The sequence below is a fragment of the Ixodes scapularis genome, unplaced genomic scaffold (genome assembly GCF_016920785.2).
Source record: "Ixodes scapularis isolate PalLabHiFi unplaced genomic scaffold, ASM1692078v2 PGA_scaffold11__112_contigs__length_91849675, whole genome shotgun sequence".
NCBI lineage: Eukaryota > Metazoa > Arthropoda > Arachnida > Ixodida > Ixodidae > Ixodes > Ixodes scapularis.
In genome coordinates, this window is record NW_024609837.1 from 49404145 (window position 1) to 49418557 (window position 14413).

At 42.0% G+C, this 14413-nt stretch overlaps 1 protein-coding gene across 6 annotated transcripts in view; it reads left to right on the plus strand.

The window, feature by feature from the left end:
- LOC8043417 (alpha-2-macroglobulin-like protein 1) overlaps positions 1-14413 on the plus strand; it is a 175308-nt gene that overhangs the window by 66539 nt on the left and 94356 nt on the right. For all 6 annotated transcript variants that reach the window (XM_040502886.2, XM_029978569.4, XM_040502887.2 and 3 more), the window contains exon 2: positions 5483-5529. The gene's annotated coding sequence lies outside the window, so the exon portion shown is untranslated. The remainder of the gene's footprint in view (positions 1-5482; positions 5530-14413) is intronic.

The following is a 14413-nucleotide window of genomic DNA, read 5'->3' on the forward strand; positions in this document are numbered from 1 at the left end:
ATAAAAAAAAATGCCATCGTTTCTTGCCGCGTCTTGCGAAATGGACTGCTACGCTGGTCTCTGCTGGGCACAGTTACACTAGGCTAGGGAGTTTTCGTAGATCGTTTCCGCTGTCCCATAACGTTCTGCGTAACCCGCTACGAGGTCCTGGATTCTGCACGCAATGCTAGCGCCACGCTTGCGCGGTGGTGGCGTCTCTGTTGCGGAGAGAGTAGCAGAGCTCGTAAAGCAGCCTACGTAAACCTCCTATTATTCGTAAAAATTGAGCGGACTTGCGAACCGCTAACTTGTGCGGTCGGTGTTCATGTGACACTCTGAGTTCATTTAACTCTGTAACCTGACGTGATGTCGTTACTTCACGTGATGATGTACTTCCGCTAAATCTAGCCAATAAATGTCCTCTAAACTTGGCGTATAAATTTCGTCTGTATATTGAGCGAATGGTTTTTGTTTTTGAGCTAAGCTTCGCAAACAAAAATGCATACCAAAATTAGCGGAATCATATCTACGCTGGATTGAGAAAAAAAAATAGACGTCATGTTAAGAGTCACAATGTTACGACGACTCAGTTATTCCCCGTTGGATTTAGCGAATAAAAATTTCCGCTAAGTTTAGAAGATAATTTCTTCGATAAATGTAGCAGAGCATGAAGTACATACACAAAAAACACACGGGACCGACAGCGCAGCCTCCCCAAGAAAGCTTACAGCCGTAAAAGCTAGCCACGCGCAAAGGGCAGATTCAACAATGAGAGTGGAAAGTGACTCATCTAATAATCTCCCAAAGGCTGGAACTTTGTCGGCCGTTTTTCCCCCAAAGGGGCAAAATTTCGGAGTAAGAACGCGACATCAAAGGAGCGCGAAACACAATAATAGAGCCCTGCACGGGTCGCCTATTCAGGCGCCTATTCCACGATGCGATGCGCCGGCATTCTCGTCGATTGCATTTCGGTTAAAGTGGACCACGCGCCAGCCTGCGTTAACAACCGAAATCGTCTCGGGTTCCAGGTGCGCGGTCACGTGACTGGATTTTGCCCATTGCCGTTCCCTTTGGGAGGTCACGTGTGCAGGCTTCTTCCGTGGTATTGGATGGAGAAGACCGTAGCGCCAGCACACGGCCGGTTAAACGCGGGATGGTACGCCTGAGACGTTGGAAATGAAATTCAAAGCTCCTTTCGAATTTCGTTTGTGTATTCTTTAAGGCGTATGATGAATTTTTTTTCATTAAACTGCGTAATATGATAATAAGTTCAAATACAAAATGTTTTTCTTGTGTTTTTTTTAATATTATTTCATTTATCACTATAGAAATTAGGTAATGCGCAAAAAGAGGGAGCGAGTGAGACAACAATGGTTGATGAACAACAATAATATTGGAAGGATGAAAAACAACGCACATAAATAAAGCGAGTGCAAAAGCAACTTCAGAGGAAGCGTTAGCGAACCAGAAAGACATGTCGTCGCGTAGATGTTAGCAAAAGCTGGCGCCGCCCAGTATTACTCCTTTTAGTTTTATTTATTTTTGGGGGCACTCGTGTCGGGGCAAGTTTTAATAATGTTCCGGTTAAACAGCCTTCGCCTGTCAGTCCAGGAACGCGGGATATTACTGGAAATTGAAGCGATATTATTAAAACAAGTAATGTCAGACCGGAATATTTTGACGGATATTTTGAATATTTTTGTTTTCGTCTTTTTGCAACGTTATCCTACGTTAAATTAGTTAACGGTATTTTGTTTCCGCACATACTACAAACAAAGCACCTGTGACTGGTTGCCGTGAGTTGGACACAGCATCATGACCTGCTGCAATGTAAAATGTAATTTTAATCAAGTACAGACATATGTGGGTCTCAGAGCAGTGTGTTCTAGGTGGCCAGCTTTAGGTAAGTCTCATTATATTGGGGCTTGGTGCTTTCTCCGCGTGAACACACACAGACATATATATATATATATATATATATATATATATATATATATATATATATATATATATATATCGCTTATTTCTTGTGATACATCATCCAATGTTTTCACCAAGATGAAGGACCCTACTTGTTTATAGTTATGTTAGTTTGAGTGCATCGGACGCCAAATCAACGCAATTTTTTCTGGACAAAAATATAACAACAAGGGAAAGTAGTTTTTATCTTAGTTCATACCATATCAGAAAGAAAGAATTATGCCGGTTGAAATGTAAAGCTTTGCGGGGGATCCTAATAGCTCTATACAATACATTATTTCGCTGTAGAGCGCAGCTCTTAGGCGCCCGTTTCCGGCTTGAGCGGCGTCGCCGTCGCCGTCGGCTTAACCGTGAGGTCACGTGACCCCCCCCCCCCCCCCCAGGTCACGTAAGCCCCCCTACCCCCAGGTTGCGCGACACCCCCGAGTCACGGATCCCCCTCCCTCCCCCCCCCCCCCCCCACCCAGAGATCACGTGACCCCCGTGATGGGAGGAGGAGAAAGAAGGGGAGAAGGGTGGATGAGCAGGGGGGACGAATCCGAATTTTCATTACTACGAAAAATGATTTTAAAAGACTTTTATTTCTTTTCCCTTAGCCGGTTTCGAACCGGAGCCGTTTCGTTCAGGAGTAGCTGGCAGGATCACTAGGGAGGAGGAGGGAGGAGGAATATACCCTCCCCTCAGTGCCCTTCCCTCCTCCTCCTCAAGAGCTGCGTTCCAATTCGGCGTTAGAGGGAGTTGTAAACGGCTTTCACTTTTTTTTTGTGCTAATCTTAGCGATGAATTACGTCCTACACGCTTGCGTAAGCTTTCCTTGCAAGTTTATATTTTATAAAAACCTGGCCCTAAAAGTAATCTGCGCAAAATTGTAAGCCTGCAGATACTTACATTTATTTTACTTATCGATATATGTCTCATTATTCACAAGCAAGACCATTCAATCCATTATAACTTTCTTTCTGCTAAAATGAAAGTTAACACTGCAACTTTACGTTTTTGGCATAGCTTTCGTGCAATCCACCTATTGCCTTCCCAGGCAGCACACAGTATTGCGCCAATATCGGCGTCGGATCGGAGAAATCGTGCCAATATCATTCTGATACTGCCGATATTAGCGGTGAATCCTAAAGATCGGGCCACTATTACTGTGATGTGGCCGATGTCGGCGAAACATCACTTCGATCGGCCAACGCCACGCTGATATACAGCATCCAGAGCCGTTTTCCCGTACTTTGTCGGGTCTGAACAGGCTATATCGGACGGTATTAGGGATTCTTGACTGTTTTTAAAACGATACTGAATCGGTTAATCGCGGCGGCCAATCGCGGCGGCCGCCGCCGATGCCACGGGCCGCGCCGAGGGCTCGCCGGGCAATCAGCGGCTGGAACTGGGTTTTTCCGTACAAACAAACCAAAAAAAAAAAAAAACTTTTTGAAGTAACTTTTATTGGAAATTAGTACAAAACGAGGGGCGCGAGATGTTTTCTAAAATTTTTAGTTTACAAGGTTTGCGGCACAATTAATATTGTTTTTATACAACCACGTCTCAGCGGTGATTTCAGGTAGGGGATCCCGACCGAGGCGCATCCGAACTTCGGAAGTAATTAGCAGCGCGTCCGCTTGGTAGTCGGGGGTGGCACCCTTGAAGTTTCTTCCAGCGTGTCTGTTTCGGAGGCAAAATGGCCGATTAAAGCCAAAATAGAAGTCACGTGCTGTTCCTCGAGTTGCCGGCGCGGAAGAAATGGCGGCGTTGCGATCGCTATTAGCTCGGTTCTCAAGTACGGAGCGGTGCCACTCTTTCAGAGCAGGCTTTATGGCAGTTTCCCAACTGATCGGTTCTAGTAACGTTGGCTTGGCCCAAGTCCGCTGACGCCGCAGCGGCCGCGGCCATCTTAACCGATATCCGCTCATCTGCGCCCAGAACTTGAATGATTTTACCGATTCTGGCCGATTACTAGAACGATCGTTAACCGATATACTGGGCCGTGATGCAAAGCATGAAGCTGGACCGATATTGTGAGAAATATTCCCTCGACGCTGGCCCAGTGTCGGCGTGCTGCCTGGGTTTGTGTTCCTTTGGTTGTTCACACAGTGTTGTATAAATAAATGAATGAGTATTTAATGAAAAAACAGAGAGTGCGCAGGCGAGCTGGTGGATGTTGATCATGATGTAGAAATCCCGAGACTGTGGTAAAAGCAGGGAAACGGTGTCGAGGAAAAAAGACAGGGGAAAAGAACGTCTCAAATGAGACGTTCTTTTCCCCCGTCTTTCTTCTTCGACACCGTTTCCCTGCTTTTACCACAGTCTCGAGTATATAATGTTGCTCAGACAGTTAGGAATCCTTGACACATTGTAATCATTAGTTCAAGACAAAGCCAGGGTGAATATGTAGAGGTTATAAATATGAGGTTTTTTGTAATATTTGCACGCGACTAACAGTTTTAGGACACTGCTTTACACACAAGTAACCTCTGGTTCAGGCCGCTTAGCGCAATTATATTGAACTACTTAAAATTAGATAATACCTATAGCACTATTAAAAAAAAAAAAATCTGCGAACGTAAAGTGTGTTGATTGACTCTTTTTTTAACCTAACCCTAAAATAATTTGTTTATTTATTTATTAATTATTTTTACCTTCTTTTACGGTGGAGAGCTGCTTGCCTTCTAATAACTTGCTCGAAAAGCTAGAAAGCAGTGAGTTCTTAAATGGGCTGCAGTTACCCCATAAGGCGCGAGATTATGAATGTCCCATTGAAAGATAATTATAAATAAAGTATACATTGTAGCTTCAAGGTTTTAGAGAACATCAACACAAAAATGTGTACTCAAGCAGGTTAGTTCAAAAGTACCATTCAGAGATTATGTGCAGACGCTGATAAAGTCATGTCTCGTTTATTTGTGACCAGTCAATACGTGTATCGCACTATATGGGCACCATTTTCGGAGAGATACTTGCGAAATACGTGAATTTGTTTACTCGTTCATATGGGCAACTCATATTATGGTCGATTTTTTGGTGGGAATGGAGTCGTCCATATTGACGACACATTACTGTATATAAAACTACATCTTTATTAACTTACTAATATATTGGGTTTTGAACATGTGCTGCCTGCGAACCGGTGTGAAAAATATGCCAAATAAATATCTACGGGCACTAAAGCTTCGTCATGTTAGAAGTGTCCAAATGGTTGCGAATACACAATAATTGGATGTTTATATCTATAAAACTTTTTTATTTAGCTCGTACTTCCTAAATATGTTTTATGAGAAAATTATGGGTACGACGGAGGTGTATAATCCTCAAGGCAGTTAAAAGCAGATCTTTAACGACAAACCCGATCATTTCTCGGTAGCACTAACTGGCATAATATTTGTTTCACATTCCCAATGCCTGTTCCTTACGGGTTTTAAATGCATACACTTACCGTTTTTTGTGCTCCAAAATGGGTATTAAAAAAAAGTTCCATTAAAACAATTGCAATCGTTTCGCCTCAACATTTTTTCTCTTTCTTTCGCAGATTTGCTTCCGGTGATTTGGTCAGCCATTGAAGCACGTGATTGAAAGGTGAGCCTCATGCACAGAATGCAATACCTAATATTTGATTTCGTGAGCCGACCCTTTAAACGAGAAACATAATGCGTTATTATCGCAGTTCAGTTTTATTCTGTTTTCACGTGGAAAGGAATTTTAGTACATGAGGCACCGCTACCTCACCGCTGTGAAGCCGTAACCCAGCCTGACAGTTCCTCCCTGAGTGCACTGCGTGCAGCAGAACTGCGACTTAATCTTGCGTAATGCAGATTTAGGACGGAGTTGAACATGCCATTACGCTCTTGATTACTAACCCTTAAATTCTTTGAAGTCGACATAACTGGCCCAATTCAATGTTTTTTTTTTTTGTTTTTGTTTCATGTGTGTATACGAAAGCAATTTAGAAGGAGGATTTACACACGTTGAGATAATATTTTCTTAATGTAAAAGCAATTAGGAAAACAATTCGTAGAACGCGTTTTGTGTTGCCGCAACTCGAAAGCGCGGCATTTTTAAATTAACAAAAATATGACTGGCAGATCCCAAGTTGGTTCAAGCGCGAAGGTGAAGAAAAAAGTCCTTTATTCGAGCACTGCGACCCCCCTATTTTATTTTTTTTTTTGGTCACATATTATTTTTGAATTAACCCTTTTTGATCACGTGCACTCCCAACTCGTTCTACCTTTTTATATATATATATATATATATATATATATATATATATATATATATAATCATAGTTCGCGAACTCGGACCCAAACAATCAAATGTGATCCACACGAAAGTTGCCGTCGTTCGATAACCTAGACTAACGCGGCAACCGAGTCGAGCAAAACGCGTTTATTGCTATATGAGAGAAGAGTTACGAAAACGTAGGATGGCTCTTTCAGCAGAGAGGAAGCGCGAAATAATTATTGCTCGTGATCTTGCGTGTTTTTAAGCTCTCCCACAACAGATGATGCTCTCTTCTGCGGATAGCAAACGCCACATCGACCTTGAGTTTTTCGTTCGCTGTATCGCGCCTTGTACTTAGTAGTAGACAGAAAAAACGTGCTCATGAAATTATTTAAGCTATTTTTTTCGAAGACAGATTTCTCGTTCGTAAAGAACTGGTTTATTTAAAAAAAAGACGGATAAAATGAAAGGTTTCTAGTGCTACAACTACACCACGTTTCGCCTTTCTAACGGCCTTAGCGAATACTACAGGCAGGAGGAACATATCTCATGCAGTATGGCTGCCCCGTGTCCTCTCAAACGGGCACAACGACGCAACGACGAGACACAGTAATAGCGCTGGATTGTCGAAATTATTTGTAGCGTCCACTGTATTCCATCGTAAATTGAAACAAAACATTGAAGACACATGCAACATCATCGAAGGCAGAAAACACATCATTTGGGAGTGTCAGTCGCTAGAGACAGAGCGAGCCACATTAACCAAAACACTGAAGGGCCTCTATGTTTCGCCGGGGGATTCCAACGCTCTCCTCTTCCCATCAGGATCCCGGTCGAGAAGAACGAATATACTGAAAGCCCTCATGGACTTTTTGGGAGCGACAAACCTGTCATCCAGACTTTTAAATAGCATACGACGTGCCTTCATACTATGGTCTCCGATGGGTCGAAGCGGAGGGTGTTTCGCTCTGTCGCCCTGATCGTGGCAGGGACGCTCGTGCCCCTGTGGCGCTTTGGCTTCTTGAAGTCGGCGCCCAGCCGGGGAGCGTGCGCTCCGGCTGCGGTTGGGGCGGCGGGGGGATGCGACCTGTCCTTTCATTGTATCCGCGGCCATACCCTGCATTTCTGTAAATACGCTCATCCCCATTATCATCTCCTACCTCCTATCCTCTTTTTCTCCCTATCCCCGGAAGACGACGAACCAGACCCCTCCATGGGTGACTAACAATGCGTCTTGCATCCCTCTTTCTATTTATTTCTTTTAATTTATAATAAAAGCAATATTTACACACACATACACCGGAGTCGCCCCCGCACATTCTGCGTAGAGAGCAGACGAATTGGCGTGCTCTGATTGGTGTGCACAGTGGGTAGACACAAAGGAAGAAGCCTGTCTCTCTTTTATGCACTACATCATCCAGGGAGTGCTTGGCACCGCGACGTCCCTCTGCCCCTGCGCAAAGGGCAGACAAACTTGCTAACTGTTATTGGAGGACACAGCAAATGTACACTACCCGCGAAATCCTCTAATCAGCACTTGGGGCCTTGACGTCACTCTGCTTCTGTGTTAAAGAGCAGACAAACTTGCTCACCGAATGTAGTTCAGCTAGTCCACCAAATAGAACAATCCAAGTTCTAACTGAAGCTCAGAATGGCGTGAAACGCGTCTGAGCCGGCGAGGCTTAACTGAATGAGTTATCGAATTTTTCCGGGAGCAAATCGAGGGGCTCGATCTATCCGACTGCCCCTCAATTTTCCACCCTATTTTTTTTTTTTCGCCAGTACCCAGTTTCGTTCGGTCTAATCACTAAACCCCGCCATTTTTTTCTACTTTTTAGTAAATGATACTGAGGGAACCTCAATTAAAAAAGAAAGTATAATCCTCTTTGTACTATTTTAAATAAAAATATTAATAACAGTTGAAGATTCGCCTTCTGTGAAGACTGAGTGCTGGAGCGCTCTTGATTAAGCTCAGCTCAGAAACGCTGATAATTAGAATACTTTATTTGCTAAATATGTAATGAGCTTCGGGGTTCATCCTCTTTTTTGATGCTTTTTTTTTATTTATCTTCATTGAAGATGTAATATAAGATTGTTGATGATCCTCCCCGCATTGTACGGACCTTTATTTCTAACGTTTTGCGTTAACTCTGTCTTTTTTCTCGATTGGAAATCCGGTTATATTAAAAGGTTTGCTCCTTGTTTTAGGTTTTAGGAATAATGAATATTTTCTATTTTTGCCGTAGTTTCGGTTAAATAATCTCTTCGCATTAGTGAAGCTTGTTTTCCATCGTGCTTCAATTAATTGTTTTCCATTAATGAATTTCTAGACGTACCGCATCTTAGACACTTTAGAATCTCTCCTCTTGCAGATAATACTAGTTTTGAGACGTCTTTGAATATGGCAATTATTTATGAGATTCAACGCCTCAAAATGACGGTCCATCTATCTTACTGTGCGAACTTGAAGAGAAAATTTTAGTCATTTGCCCCTGGGTTGTTTGGGGTCGAAAAATATCAACATCCGCCTTAAACTATTAAAACAAATATTGAAGTTTTTTTTTTGTTGCTGTTGTAACCAAAAAGTTGCTTTCGAGAAAACGATTTCCACGTTTGATGATGATTCTTACCGAGAACCAGACTGTCTTCCGGGAACGTAAACATGAAGAAGTCTTAAAATCAATAACCAAACTTCCAGTGATTTGAACGAGCTTATTCGTAAATTATATATTGTTACTTCCTGATACGTCAGAAGGATACATACATAATTTTAACCACTAAGGTTTATATTTTTATTAGCTTCCTTTCGTATAATGTGAACTCCAAAGAGCTGTGTGTATAGACGATGTCCTCACTTCTGATGTCAATTTTGTTTCTTCTGTAACTGCTAGTGGAATAACTTAGCGATTATCTCTGACACTTCGGAAAATCATGCTCCCGAACCTGGAGAGCGGGGAAACAAATATACACAACTAGTAAAAAGCTATATTCGTGAATCAAAGGAGTTATATGGTATTAACGTAAGAATATTAAGGGGAAACTGGTTTGGACGTGAATAACTAGCCCACTAAGGCTCGCATCAGAATAGCTAGCTTTCTTCAGCCGGTAGCTACCCGGTGTCTTGAAACAAATATTTACAGCTTTGAATTTACACCGTGCTGATAAGGATAATATAAAATTTGGGACGAACACAATACACATGGACGGTCGAGGCGGTTTACCAACTGGCAGCAGACGTTTCATGACAATCCGGATGGGACGGGATCTTTCTCCCGAAGAAGGAGGGAGGTGAAGGACGCTTGATCAGGGAAGGGGAAGGGAAACCATTTAGCACTAGGAAAAAAAGGAGGAAGAGAAGGGGCAGGAGAGGGGAGAGACGGGGAAGGGACGAAAGGAGCAGAAGGAGCCCTACGAGCTGGTGAAGGAGAAAAAGAGGCGGTGAGGTCATGACTGAAGTTACGGTCGAAGGAAGGCAAGGTAGGCCTCCAAGAGGGCTAAGGAGGGGGATCCGATGTTCGCTGCCCTGTGACGCATTCCAGTTTTGTGTTTTGTGTTCTTCCCGTCATCGCCATTAAATATTTAGTCTATTATTTTTTCGACTGCAAAAATCAATTATGCGTTACCGAACTCTCACTCTTCGTAAAGCTGCTCCGCTAGCGGTTCGGACCGGTTGCCGAACTTTCAGAGCTTGCCGTTGTTATGTTCAAAAGTTACGAGTGGTTTTCGGAAGATTCTAAAGTAAAAAAAGGCAGCTGACGAAAACTACGAATCTAGGCAGATAAATCGTGTCGGCTACCGGGAAAGGGGCACGTTTTTTAAATGAAAAGTTCTGAAGTTCGCTTCGAAGTCTTGGATCAAACAACGGCAGGCTCTGAAACTTTGACATCTGGTCACGAAATCGTGTTAAACGCTTAGGCTGAAACTGAGTGTTCGGCAACAGTTCGTTAGTTTGCACTGTCAAGAACACCGCAACTTATTATTTTTACAGAGATAACTGGTGCGTCAGAATGGTGACAGGCTGATTAACAGGTGATCGTTCTTGTGTGGCACAAGGCCCTCTCGTTAATACGGACCACGTTATCATATACTGCAGATATAATTTTGGCTAACGGATTGGGTTGACACCTGAAATTTCGCCTCGTTATGAGGAAGAAGTCAGTTTCTTGGCGCATTGTGCGGGAACGAGGGTGTTCATATTAACGAGACACCAGAGAAATAAGCGCAGTGGGATTTACAAAAAAACATCTCGAGATTAAAACAAACATTCTTAACCTTGAAGTAAAGGCACACGTTTTGATTTCATCTTAATTACGTTTTAGTATCTCAAAGTCAACTGACGCGCAGATTAGGTAATATGGATATATTATTCGCCGTAAATCTACATTTTCGACGTACGAGCATCTGTTGAACATATATAAGTGCTAACTTATCACGAGTATATTACTAAACCAATTGATATTCGAGAAAGATTTCAGCAGGCATCAGGTTGAGATACTTAATTGCAGGAATGGTCTTGTCAGCGTACGGATAGTAAAACTATGGGTAATGCTGTATTATGTATAATTATTTTAATTCATCTTGCCCTTTCAAAGCCACCAACACACCCTTCCGAGAAAACTAATCTCTGCTATTTGAGTGTACATTTAGAAGCGACACCCAACAACCGTTTGAGTCCTTAGTTTCGAAAAGAGCTAGTGATGTTGAATTACGGTGTGGTACGATTGGACAATGTTGTACATTCATCTATTAGAGATTCCAGCGAAATCAACGTCACCTAGCGATAAGATCAGAAACTTGTGGCGACAGGTTCGCACTCGAGCCTTCTGAAGCGAATCAGATATGCGTGACGTCCAGCTGTAGGAACACCAAGCCACGAAACAGGGTAAGAAACACGCGTTAAATATTGTCCTTGCGTCACTGTGAACATACAAAAAGCAGGGTGTCACTCTTTTTGTAAGAGCTTGTTGTTTAGTTACTCTTTTTTACGATGGGCTTATCAACCAATTCAGCAACCTGATTGGCTGAGGAACATTATTAACGTGCTCGGCGCTCACCACCTCATGCGTCTGCTAAGCTGTCAGTAACTGTAATGGCTTTGTGCTACGGCTTGGTTAAATATTCGCTGCCCTAGCAAGTTCTTCCTAACACTAGCGGTTGCGGCACCATAAATCGTTGAGAAAATATTCGCATTGCTTATCATTTACGCATATCGAGCTTTGTCTTGCTCTGCATTTCCTCGCATTGCAAACGAAGCTTCAGTGAGATTCATGCTGCCTTTTGAAATCTTAGTGATGCTTAGAAGGATGTCTTTCATTAAATTTGTTGGTTTTTCTTTAGGCCTAGAAACTTTTTGATATCATGAATTACGAACGGCTAAAACATGCAACATGCGGCGCATCATGCATGTGGTATTGAAACTTGCATGGAAAGGCGTCCTAGCATTTAGACACATGGCGTGGAATAAAAATATAGTCGTCAGTGAAGTGTTCTGGCGGATGGTGCAAATTTAAAACACCTTTTTATATCGATACATGCTCGATACATATCGATGGCTATCTTCGGCTTCGTGGTTTTCAGCTAAGCAAAGACAACTTTTTATAGCTTTACGCAGACCAAAAAACCTATCACAATGTTTAGAAAATATTTTTTTTAATTAGGGTACTGAAACGGAAATTTGGTTTTTGTTGCGTGGAACGTGGTTTGTTTGATTTCTTTTGTATTCGTGTCTTTATTCGCAATTGCTACGAAGGTCATCGTTTTAGTAATATTTTTGCAACATTCATTGGTCGAAATATATGGAGATTTCTCCAAAGACAATAGACATAAAAAAGGGTTATATATACATTTATCTCGAGAGAATGTCTTTACAGTAATTAGCATCCATTTCAGTGAATCGTCGATACAAAGCGCCATTTTGTTTGATAATGACAGCCATTAGAAATCCAGAAGAACGTATTACATATTACTCTCAGAAAACAGGCAAAAACGACTTCTTTGCTAGAGAAAGAGGCTACGACGAAATTTTATTTTTACTGAATCTGGTTAGAAAGCTCTTTATGAGGTTAGGGGAAAACACTCTGTTCAGTTAGCTTGCAGGACGCATATGGGTTTCGGGGACTACCGCGATCAAACGCAAGGCTCCTGATTTAAATTGAAGCGCTGGTGGACTGATGCCTTTTTTTTTTATTTCACGGGAGTACAAGAACACCGCAATATTAGCATTTATATATGTCTAGAGCGATCAAGACTGCATATAAATATGCCTCTTTGCATAGTGAAACGCGTTTGGCTCCCTGAAACTGCTAAAGAAGAAAAAAAAAAGAAGTTTCGCACTTGTCTCAGTTTGAAATATTTGTTCTTTCACTGTCAGTAGCCCTGTTTGCATGTTTGTTTATGCATGGAACTTTGTTGCGTGAGCGCGTGTAATGTTCGTGTGTGCATGCGTTTATCGCATCGTTTTTTGCGTAATCGATTCATTTGTCTCATTATGCCGTATTACATCTGAGACTGCGGTGGAAGAAACAGACACAGAGAACGTTGAGACGTTCTCTGTGTCTGTTCCTTCTACTGAAAGTTCTTCCGATTTCTTCCACCGCAGTCTCAGGTGTAATACGACATGATTAGCTACCACCAGCTCGCCTGCACTCTCACCGTCTTTTCATTTGTCTCATAACTCAATGTCCGTTTATATGTATATATATACACGCAACAAAGACTTCAAGGCAAAACTCCCCTTAAGTTTATCTTGAAAGGGCGAGAAGTATTCGGCGTTCAATTTTTTTACTATACTCCTGTATTTTACATTTTATACTTATTTATAAACATATAGATATGAGCGACGTTGGTCGATCGACGTCTACTTCAATCTTGGAATCACTTTGGTACACGAGTTCGACAATGGCTAGCTTCCAGTCTTTATCTCCGAATAATATATGGTCTTCGGGAATCAACTACCAAGTAAATGAGGAAAACATCAGCACAATTTATCAAGGTATGGTTTAAGATGACGTCAGGGCAATTGCTTTGTTTCATTTCAAGTTAGAAACAAAAATTTAATGTTTTGAGTTTGGTCGGCATTTATTTCACCGTCATGGGGGGATGCGCTTAAGGAAAGAGAGGTTTTGTAGCGCCAGAAACACTTTGAGAACCAGTTCGTGCTTCTGCAATGCTTCGACGGACGCTTCACAGTCCTCTAGAAAGTGACGTGCCTAAATGTTGGGACCGCCTGTTGAAATCGTTTTAAATGGTGGCAGCGAAAAGCCGAAAAAAAGTCGTCTGTGGACGATTTTTCCAGTTTCCCCCCCTTTTTTTAGTGGTTTAGGGGTAAACAAATGGGCCTAACGCTTGTGCAACATAGACGAGTGACACACAGAACAAAATTAATTGCAGCATTAAAAAGTTGCAATAAAATGCAATTGATGCCAAATAATCAGTTATTTGTAACTCGCTACGTTACAAGCTTGGTAGTGACACAGTAATGCAGACTGATGAAGTCTACCGATTTCTGGACAAGAAAGGTCACTTCGAAGGACACATGATAAAAATTCATGGGTTTTACCGTCTTCATAAATCAATGCGCCATGATTATCGATTGCGGGTATGTGAATCTCAATTTTTTTATTCCTTACCAATTTTCCTAGAGCTGTGTTGTTTGGGTTAGGTTTTTTTATGGGAGTTCGTATCGCTGTCGTAAACAGCTGTTTCTGAATGCTACATAATTTAGTTAGTACTTTAGAGTGGCATGGATTTGTTATACAAAATGAAACCCTTGTCTTAAGTTCCTCACACTCGTGGAGAAATTGAAATAGCTCATGCGTCAGGTTGGTACGTATTAGTTCGTAATCACACGAGTAAACCTTATTATTAACAGATTCTGAAGTTCTATATTGAGGATGCTTCGGATTTCCAGTCGTGGTCACTGATGTCCAAAGAACCCCTTCGGAAGACACCATAGTTATTTCGTATTTTCCTTCGCAATGAGCCAATTCGAATACGTTTTGGCAAACGCTACAGCATAAACTAAAAATTACCAACGATCGGTGTGCCAGTTATGCGTTTGCGCAGTGAAATACGGGTGCATCTGAAAGTGCATTGTAAACTCACTGAATGTCATATTGATGGGAGGCAATAACCGGCAGTCTCTGAGCCCCTCAAAACGCAATATTTAAAATTAAAGGCTGAACTCCATGGGACGAATATACTGGGAATAACCGACGAATGTTGCCCGGCGGCTTTTGCTCTG